The sequence below is a fragment of the Mytilus galloprovincialis genome, chromosome 14 (assembly GCF_965363235.1).
Source record: "Mytilus galloprovincialis chromosome 14, xbMytGall1.hap1.1, whole genome shotgun sequence".
NCBI classification, from domain to species: Eukaryota; Metazoa; Mollusca; class Bivalvia; order Mytilida; family Mytilidae; genus Mytilus; species Mytilus galloprovincialis.
The window spans coordinates 11,655,116-11,665,235 of record NC_134851.1 but is presented as its reverse complement, the minus strand read 5'-3'; the positions used below and the strand labels follow the sequence as shown (position 1 = coordinate 11,665,235).

The 10,120-nt window shown below is 31.9% G+C and overlaps 1 long non-coding RNA gene across 1 annotated transcript; it reads left to right on the top strand.

Annotated features, from left to right (window-relative positions):
- Window positions 1-4,461: 4,461 nt before the first annotated feature.
- On the top strand, window positions 4,462-9,662 carry LOC143059010 (uncharacterized). The gene is made up of 4 exons (XR_012973338.1): window positions 4,462-4,580; window positions 5,827-5,873; window positions 8,481-8,567; window positions 9,564-9,662. It is a non-coding gene; the product is annotated as an uncharacterized LOC143059010 (long non-coding RNA).
- Window positions 9,663-10,120: the final 458 nt, after the last annotated feature.

Sequence of the window (10,120 nt, the reverse complement as noted above, 5' to 3'; positions counted from 1 at the left end):
GTTGACTTCTCTAACTCCAGTAAGTCGCGTTTCACGTCAAACCACTACTAGGTTCAAGTCATTTTAATTTTCAATGAAGAATTGAATGCTTTTTTTGTAACTTCATTGGGGTGTAAAAGCGTTGACCGAAGTATATTTTGTATGAAGCACACGGTCAACGCTTTTACATCCCTATGAAGTTACAAAAAGAAGCATTCAATACTCATAACTACATTTTTAGCTTGGATAATAAAAACACGATTGTTATCAAGTCATTATTTAAGAATTGAATGCTCTTTTTTCTAAATTTATTGGGGTGTAAAAGCGTTGACCGAAGTACATTTTGTATGAAGCGCTTCCGCGCTTCATACTAAAAATGTGCGTATGGTAAACGCTTTTACAACCCTATAAAATTACCAAAAAAAAAAGCATTCAATACTTATAATTACATTTTTTGAATAGGACTATAAAAACACGCCTTTATCAAGATTTTATTTAATTTACCTGTGCATTTTATTGTGGGACCTCGTGTCATCATGAATGGTACGTTGCATTGTGTAATGCAATTGATTAAGGAATAAAACGAGATAACATTAGATGTATGTTTCTTTATAATACTTTATTCTGATTAGCTAACTGCACATCAAGTGTTATTCCTTAAGCAATTGCATTACACAATAAAACGTATCATTCATTATAACACGAGGTCCGACAATAAAGTGCACAGAAGAATTAAATAAAAAAAAATGATAAAATTTGTGTTTTCATGATTTTAGTTTTCTCGTTTGATTTGTTTCACATTGTCATTTCCGGGCATTGTTGTTCTTTGTTGAAGGCTGTACGGTGACCTATAGTTGCAAATTTCTGTGTCATTTTGGTCCCTTGTGAAGAGTTGTCTCATTGGCAATACCGGGAAATATTACGAGTTTATATAATCGAAATCGAAATGGAAAATATCGTTTTTGTCAGAACAGGAAGAGATGTAGAGGGAACTTAGAAAGAATGGAATATACTCTGTGGTATTGTTTTTTGTTTGGTGAAAAAAAAAATGACAATTGTATCAAAGTTTGCACTAATTTCAATCGTTGTTTTGTTTGTTATAAGACATTTGCACCAAACAACTATTTGTTCACTGTTTTCTTTTGCCAAAACTTACTAAGACGGTTATCAACTACTGTCAATAATAACTAACAAGAATTTGAATGTTATAGACATTTGCTCCAAACTATTTGTTCATTGTTTTCTTTTGCCAAAAAATACTAATTATAAAAAAGAAGATGTGGTATGATTACCAATGAGACAACTGTCCACAAGAGACCAAAGTGACACAGACACTAACAACTATAGGTCACCGTACTGCCTTCGACAATGAACAAAGCCCGTACCGCAAAGTCAGCTATAAAAGACCCCGATGTGACAATGTACAACAATTCAAACGAGAAAACTAACGGTCTTATTTGTAAAAAAAAAATGAACGAAAAAAAAAGTAACACATAAACAAACGACAACTCCTGAATTACAGGCTTCTGACGGTTATCAACTACTGTCAATAATAACTAACAAGAATTTGAAGATAAAGACAATATTATTACAGCAAGTTCAATTGAAAAATCTTTTCTAATTAAAATGTTTAAGTACTATCCCACGAACGTTAACGTTGAATCTAGTTTGACAGTTCTTCTTATTTTGAACGGGTTGGAATAACATGTATCCGTAGAATCTCCAAAAATACACTTTCTACTTTCAAATGAGAATTAGTTGATACAATATTAAGAAATATATTTTAAATTGTTTATACTCTAATAACATTTTTTATTAAGTATTATCCAGTATAATGTCCGGTAACATGTATACGTAGCGTAACAATTTGGTTAAAAGCAGAGACAAATAGAAAATAAAGTATCTATAAACAAGATGTAGACCTACGTTAGTAATGGGGTCTCAATGGCCGAGTGGTCTTAATAGTTCAACTACTATATAAATAGCGTTTCAACACTTAGGTTGTGTGTTCGACTCGATCAAGAATTGTAGTGCCAGGTGCGTTTAATTTTAATCTTGATTGAATAAGATTGACAGTTTTCCTCCAGAAAGTCTGTAGTTTTTTTTTTCGGGCACTACAATTTCCTCCACAATCAAATACAGTTAAACACAACAAATAAATCAAGCAATAAACAATGCAAACGTATCCTGTAGTTGGTATTTAGTAGAAAAAAGTAAATAGAGAGTTTTGCGTCTACAAAGAATATCATTATTAGGTTTTTCCACTTTTCTGTGGAAAGACCTATTGTATTTGTTCTGATTATTATTTTTTTCCGCCAAATTTTGTTCTTGCGATAAATGTTTGTTTCGCAATGTGTCGTTTAGATCTTTCACATATTGTATCTTATAGTTTAAGCGCTTTTAAATTTCACCCTGCTTAGCCGAACCATTTTCTTTATAACAGTTATCTCCCTATTCACTGTTTATCAACTGTGTGCATCTCCTTTGAAACAAAAAAAGATAGCGACAAAATTCTTTAAACAAATTGCTCGTTACATCCTCAGGAATTTTTGGCTAATTTGGATCGAAGCGATTCGATGAAATTATATAGGAGTTATCTACCTTTACGAAATAAATCTGTCGGTATGTGTTATTAACTAATAAACCGTTAACCGTATAACCGTAGAATGTTTTTATTTGAGATCCCTAGGTCCTAATTTAGAAAATGAGGTCATGGTCAAAAGTCAAGCTCAAGTTCTAAATTTTTACTTTTCTATGTTTTTGCATTCTCTTCAACACTTTAAAAGATATGTATAAAAGAACAAGTGAAAAATGATTGCTATATGGTAATAAAGATATGCTACATTTGGTCTGATACCATCTGATGATATCTTAGAGGAGTTAATGCCCCTGAAATGTCTGATTATAAGGTTATTTAAATACACTTCAACTTGGTTCATTATAAAGCCATATGAATTTTAACAAAAGGTGAGGTGACATATAACCTTGAAAAATGACAACCGAAAGTACATATTTTTGCACTTTTTCACGTAAAAGTACGCGGAATCCATATAGTTTGTAATATAGATACATGAACTTATCACTCAAGACTAGAAATAACTTTCGATAAACCAGAAATGGTCAATTATCTCCCGTTGTATACATTAAAGTATATAGAAACTATATATTTTTTGAATCAGAGTGAAATAAACTATCTTTTGAGACCGGAAGTAACATTTCCTTAACCGGAAGTAGCACATTATTCCTTAAGTTTACTTTAAAGCATATAATAACCATTTATTTATCGTATTAGTCGAAAGAAACTAGCTTTTCAAAATTTCTTTGATGTGGAAAGACCTTCAATTGTTCTCTGAACAATGGATTTTCAGTTTTAATTGTAATTCTTTTACCACAAAAGTGCTGTTTTACTTAATCCAAGGTTAGCTGGATTTTGAAGTACCGTTAAGACATATTTGAATATATTACATATGGTGTAGCCTTCTACTCTTTTAATTGGATATGACAATAGCGTGTTTCATTTTTTTACGTATCTGAAGCCTTGTTTCTATTTTTTTCTATATTGACGCTATGTTTCTATTTATATGTATATTGGTTGACAATATAACAAATCCGTTGCTAAATTCAGTTTGATGACGTCATGACGTCACACATAACAGTCATGGAGGAAAGCGCCGAATTTGCAAGTTTATCAGAAGGAATTATCAAGAATTAAATGTTATTTATAATAATTAGTATTGCAATTTTCACTGTTACATGTTATAATAAATGTTAGATAGTCATACAAATCTAACCTTGCATTCTATACAAATTCTTGGAAACTTGTTTTAAAAATTCAAATGTGACATTAATTTGAGCCTTACACTCGGGTTTAGCTTGCACGGCTGTGTATTTTTGTAAATGTGTTCATTTTTTTAATATATAGCTAGTCACCATTTCAGTTTCATCATGTATATCTATTATATAGTCATTTTATAAAAAAAATTGTTCATAAAAGTATGAATTATTCTAAATTATAAATAGTAACAGGCGTATTGGTTACATTTTACAAATTCAAATGTGACGTCATTTTTAGCCTTACTTTGGGTTTTAGCCAATACGGCTGTGTATTGTTGTTATGTTTCCGTTTTTATTTTATAGCTAGTTACCACTTCAGTTTAATCATGTAGATCTTTTATATATTCATTTTATAAAATTTACTGTTCACAAAAGTATGAATTATTCCATATTCTAAATATAACATTGTATTAATGATGTTCTTGTCCCAGGCGTATTAGTTACATTTTGTTTTGAGACTGTTGGTCCTCAGTGCTTTTCAACTTTGTACTTGTTTTGGCTTCCAAACTTAGCGTCACTGGTTAGTCTTGTGTAGACGTGGCACACGTCTGGCGTATTAAATGTGTAACTTGGTACATTGGTTTTTTAAAAAGGGATATTAATAGCATCGCATGTAAACTAGTTATATTAATATGAAAATACTTTATAGGAATGACCTCAGTTGTTACAATGTAAACAATGGATTTCTATGAACTGTTGTCATAACTGGAAAAAAGGAGGGGCACATACCAGATATTTCATTACTCTAAGTATGATTTCCGTCTGAGGTAAGCTTTTCTTGACGAGGCGGTCCTTAATTTTATAGGTTTATGTCCTGCGATACAAGAAAGGTTAATAATAAGTTCGCCGAACGCACGATTTGGCAGCAACAAAACACAATTGAAAGTTCAAATAAAGCGTAATCAATCCATGTATACTATTGACATGGGAATTAAATATCATCGCGATCTGTTTATAATTGCCAAATATAATTGAACGGAAATAGGGAATCTGACAACTTTCCTACCGAAAGACAGTACTCAGCCGAAGGCCACCAACGGGTCTTCAACACATCGAGAAAAAGTCCAGCACCTGGATGTAGGCTTTAGCTTGCCTCTGAACTAAATGTGTTCTAGCTCAGCGACAAACTCCAAAATATATAAATGAACTAAAATTAAAAAAAACACACAAATTTAGAAAAGAACAGTGAGACAGGGGAACAGGCGCAAAAATGCAGCGGAATTAAACGGTTCTGAGATATCAACCCTCCCCTATACATCAAGCCAATAAAGAAGAAAAAAACCACAGTAATATGCACACTAGAACTCAGTTCAAATGAATCCGATTCCGAGACAAAATAGGTAACAAAAGAATATTCGGAAAATGACAAAGAACTACTACCAGTTACTGAAATGCCAGCTCATGAACTCAATTAAACTGATTAAAGATAACGTCGCCATCATGAAAATCAAGTACAGTCACTCCTGGAGTGGGTTTAATACCATACCATCATACATTATATGACTTCGGTGTTTTTGATACTTTACTTGCTTTATTGTTGAGTGTTGACTTCTCATTTATATTTTGACGCATAAGGTTGCATATACTAAAATGTTTGTGTACTTCTATTCATTCTACTGGATTTACTGTTGACTAATAAATTGTGTTATAAACTAATTTAATGAATCAGTTGTTATTTAATATCTTATTCATTTGTACAACATGTACAATGTTATCATTTATTTTTTAATTAAATGTTGTGAAATGTATAAATGTGTGCTCACTTTATTGTTATCTATAAATACCTTATACTGTGCCAGAATAATTGCTTCTTTTTATGAAATATATCTACAGGTATCAGTGTGTTGTATATTTTTCACTACTGATTGATTGAAATATGTTGTTTCTTTATTAAAACTCAGTTTCTTTACTTGCTTAATAGTCTTACAATGATCCTATGCATTGTATTGGCGAAATAAAAACGTCAATTTCAATATACGCTTTTTTGTCAAAAGATATCATCTTTATTTGCAGATTGTTTAACAATGATCTCACCACAAAGACAGAAACAGCTTGACGAGGTAAAACAAATACTTATGCTTTAATAAAAAGTTAAAAACTTTTTTGGAATTTTGGGTCCTCAATGCTCTTCAACTTTGTATTTGTTTGGCTTTTTAACTGTTTTGATCTGAGCGTTACTGATGAGTCTTATGTAGACAAAACGCGCGTTTGGCGTATAAGATTATAAGCCGGGTACGTTTGATAACTATTTACACCACTGAGTCGATGCTACTGCTGGTGGACGTTTCGTCCCCGAGGGTATCACCAGCCCAATAGTCAGCACATCGGTGTTGACATGAATATCAATTATACGGTCATTTTTAAAAATTTCTTGTTTACAAAACTTTGAATTTTTCGAAAAACTAAGGATTTTCTTACCCCCAGGAGTAGATAACCTTAGCCGTATTTGACACAACTTTTTGGAATTTTGGGTCCTCATTGCACTTTTCAACTTTTTTGATCTGAGCGTAACTGATGAGTCTTATGTATACGTAACGCGCGCCTGGCGTATTAAATCATATTTCTGATACCTTTGATAACTATTGTAGAAGTTTACTCTTCTTAGCAATTATTATTCTTCCAATACACTACACAAAAAGTAAAATCACAAAAATACTGAACTTAGAAGAAAATCAATTCGGAAAGTCCATAATCACATGGCAAAATCAAATAACAAAATTCATCAAAAACGAATGGACAAGGACTGTCATATTCCTGACTTGGTACAGGCATTTTCGCATTCACGGAATATTCGATGTAGACATAGTTACTTAGAATACATTTTACATGTAAATTGTCTTAAACCAATAGCGGATGTATTTATAAATTGCATAACAAGGTTATTCTATCACTATAAAGTATTAGGAACATATAAATATTTCAAGAATTTTTTATAACACTAAGTTTAATGTAAAGCTAGACAATATAGCTTCATCGTGATCCCTTGCGAAATAAGTTAAAATTACATTGTTCGGCAATTCATTATTTGATAAATCTTTGTGTAGATTAACCCACACCCACATACATATAGATTTGTGTGGAATTTATTGCTATGTTAAGGTCCTTGTTTATATATTTTTTGGCGAAAAACTTGTCAGGAGTACCGTTTTCAGGCCTTATATCTTTAACTTTTGACTTTATTCATTGAACTTGTGTTTTCCACTATTGCTCGTCCATACAAGTGGTGATTCCAGATTAAAAAAAACAATGACAACAAATAAAACTGATACAAAACTGTTTTTTGTCATCCTCCTGTGCACAACGAATTGGTTGATTTTGTTCTGTTACACAATGTTATCTCTACCGAATCCTGTAATGATGCGCAGTTTATGAGTACAAATGTATAACAACTGTACATGCACTTCGATTTCAAATTAAGCAACGTAAGTTATTACGAAATACTGTACTGCAAATGACACTAAGAGTACACAAGATCTGCCCGATCTCCTTTCCTCCATAATCTCTCAAATATTGATATGATCAAATTGTACTTTTATGGTTTTTAAACTTTTCTGAAATTGATCATATTACTAATGTTCTGTGATACTGAAGCGAAAAATGTTATTGCATCGTTAACAAAAGAATCATAAAAATGCTTTACAGTGAACACTAGTAATAATCCATTTTTCAGTATTTATATTGAAGCCGTTAAACTTATAGCAACCATTATGCAAGAGATTTCAATACACTTAGTGTGTACTCACAAGTTGTTTAAATAAAGCGGCATGAAGCTAGACAGTGTATAAATATCCACAATCTGTAAAAAGGGGGGCAAAAGATACCAGAGGGACAGTCGAACTACTGATCGAAAATGAACTTACAACACCATAGCTAAAAATAAAAAAGACAAACAGACAAATAATAGAACAAGACACAACATAGAAAACTAAAGACTTAGCAACACGAGGCCCCATCAAAAACTTGGGATGATGTCAGTTGCTCCGGTAGGATAGGTATGCAGATCCTGTTCCACATGTGGCAATGGTTGTTAGGGTTATGTGGTAAGTACAAAGTCAGGAATATTTAAGTTGTTTTTAACTTGGTCCATTGATTGATTGTGTTTGATTTTGTCTATTTTTAATGGCTTTACTTTTCTGAATTTACTTACTCACGACAAGACTTTTGCTTTTTTCTTGTTTTCATTAAAATTTGAAACAAACGTAAAGAAAACACCGTATGTTGGTTTAATAAAACCAGGATCTTCTTTCGTCAGCATTTCTCCCAATTACTCCAGCTTATTTTTACAATTGTACAAGATGAATCCATTGTGGGGATGACGCGCTGCCAGTGTAGCTCTTCAAAAACGATAAATTGATTCACAAAGCACCATTACAATCCCGTTATAAGTTGTATTTTAGACATACCACAAAAGACGAAATTTTGTCTATAATTTAAAAGTTTAACATATGCAAGATGCATAAATTCCTAAACCACACATCTTAATAAATTTGTATCTATCATAGAAACAGATCTGTGTCAACATTTCAAATACATCGTTTTGCTTTAAATTACCTTCTCTGATAAATATTTCCTTATTTTAAAGTTCAACTACATAAAAATATCCTCCTAATTATGTGATCTGTATCTTCGTTGTAACAACTGTGAATAATTTGTTTTATTTTTTACAGGAGTTACTAAATGCTGTTGTCTATGGAGACAAGGAAATATTTCAACTGTGTTTAAAAAAAGGGGCAAATATAAACTACCAAGGCAGAGTGAGTTATGTGAAAATTGAAGAATTAAATTTAATTAACTTCTTTTCCTTATTGTGTCGTTAAAGAATATCAACTTGTAGTTTCGATTTCCTAAACTCTCACTTTTAGAACTGACTTTCATTTATATAAACATAATACAAAGCCTTACCTAAACATGTTTGCCAAAAGATATTGATGTGGATAACATGATTTCTGGAGCAAGACTTGTTTCTTATTAAGTCTGGCTAAAAAACCATTTTTAAAATGATCATGTCTTTCAAACTTTATAACGGACAGTTCTGTACTACATTATCTCTATTTCTTTTCCTTAATGCAATTGACCCAATGTTGAGAGGACTTGATATTCACATACTGTTTGCCATGTTGGTGCATATACAAAAATATAAAAAAAATGTTCATAATTTGTTTTCCTGTGCATTCTTACTTTTGTGCTGGTGTTTAATCATAAGTTCCATTTTCCCTCAAGTTATCGTTACTATCTTGTTTTTTTTTCAATTACTATCGCTTTAATTTGAGAAGTAGTTGCAATATAACTGAATGCATTCTAAAATGTTATCTGTATAAATACCAATAGATTACCTGATTAGAAGCTTGGGCATTTTTATAGTCCATCCAAATTGGGTTTATACTGTTGATGAAGAGAATATTATGTTAGAAACACATGCTAATCAATTATCAATTCATGAGCATGTCTGAGAGTAATATCGAATTAATATAAATCTCATACATGTATCTATTGCCTGCATTGCAAAAAGCCATTTGGCTATGATTTGAAGGAAAACAGGATTAATTCAATAATATCGGCACAAAATAAGTTTTTTTTTTATCATATCGTAATAAAAGAGATTGTGCTGAAAATAATTTCCTTATTTATCATTTTTTTTATATCGGCTTCAATGTTGACTTGATTCCCTGAGTTTGATAGGCGTTGTTTTATATGTACTACCTTCTTTATCAATCTGGTTATGTACATATTGTCATGTTTTATATATCCAGAATGGCACCTCCGCCCTTCATCGTGCTGCATTGAACGAGCAGCCGAAATTCGTCAAGTTGCTTATTGAACGGGGTATCGATTGTAATTTGAAGAACTGGGTGAGTGGATAATACATCACAATTTAATATCATTAATCACACATTCTATGTTCCCCCATAACGTAATGCTTTATTCATACAAACATATAAATAAAACGAAAACTCAAATGTGAACTTGAACAAGAGGAATGTCCTACAATGTATCAAAATTAAACATTACATAATGTTGCATGTACGTCACATATCTTAATCTATTACGAGCAGACTTTGTCTTTTTTCCCTATATAATACATATTTCTACGGTCAAGACTTCGTTATACATTAGTCTTTTTCTTTGTTAAGTGCTTTATGTGTCTCGTTTTGTTTGCAGTACTTATTTTGGACGGACTTATAAACGACGATCGTTTGTCTTAGTCTTATACACGATCGCATTAATGAGTATTTCACAACATCTCGACGCCAACATGTTGGAGAGCGTCTTTTTCAGATGCCATCATGCGGTGCGATACGAAGATACA